Source organism: Trypanosoma cruzi (genome assembly GCF_000209065.1).
Source record: "Trypanosoma cruzi strain CL Brener chromosome Unknown tcruzi_1047053433601, whole genome shotgun sequence".
Taxonomy (NCBI): Eukaryota; Euglenozoa; class Kinetoplastea; order Trypanosomatida; family Trypanosomatidae; genus Trypanosoma; species Trypanosoma cruzi.
This window is the reverse complement of record NW_891956.1, coordinates 1-676: the sequence shown is the minus strand read 5'-3', so window position 1 is coordinate 676 and position 676 is coordinate 1. Positions and strand designations below refer to the sequence as shown.

Sequence of the window (676 nt, the reverse complement as noted above, 5' to 3'; positions counted from 1 at the left end):
CGGATTTTGCCACGAAGCCTCCGGACGCTTCGCTTCCCCACATGTGGCGCGGGAACTGCGTCAGCAATTTTTTTTTTTTGCTGCGGCGCCCGCGCGCTCGAAAAGCCCACCCACCGCCCGCCTCGGCTCGGTGAAAAAGCGACTGGCGGCGCGCGGTGGCGGAAAGAAAAAAAAAAAGTGGGAAGGGTACGGCACCCCGGGTTCCAGCGCCATCACTGATCGCCGTACTAACGAGGCCTGTGGCCGCTTAACTTCACAAATCGGACGGGATGTGGTGCACTCGGCCAAGTATGGTCGTACCCGGCGACGCGCCACGCGATGTGCAACCGCCGACGCCACGGGAGATGATGAAAACAGGGGGAAAAAATTTAGGAAAAACGGCAAGAAGAAATTTTTAAAAGGAAAAAAAAAACACATGGAAAATGAGGCTCCGCGGGCCCCTTTCCGGATTTTGCCACGAAGCCTCCGGACGCTTCGCTTCCCCACATGTGGCGCGGGAACTGCGTCAGCAATTTTTCTTTTTTGCTGCGGCGCCCGCGCGCTCGAAAAGCCCACCCACCGCCCGCCTCGGCTCGGTGAAAAAGCGACTGGCGGCGCGCGGTGGCGGAAAGAAAAAAAAAAAGTGGGAAGGGTACGGCACCCCGGGTTCCAGCGCCATCACTGATCGCCGTACTAA

The 676-nt window shown here is 58.4% G+C and overlaps 1 non-coding gene across 1 annotated transcript; it reads left to right on the top strand.

Moving 5' to 3' along the window:
- Positions 1 to 192: 192 nt before the first annotated feature.
- Positions 193 to 302, top strand: Tc00.1047053433601.10. Its single transcript, XR_008254359.1, has one exon. It is a non-coding gene; the product is annotated as a 5S ribosomal RNA (M5) (ribosomal RNA).
- The last annotated feature ends 374 nt before the right edge of the window (positions 303 to 676 follow it).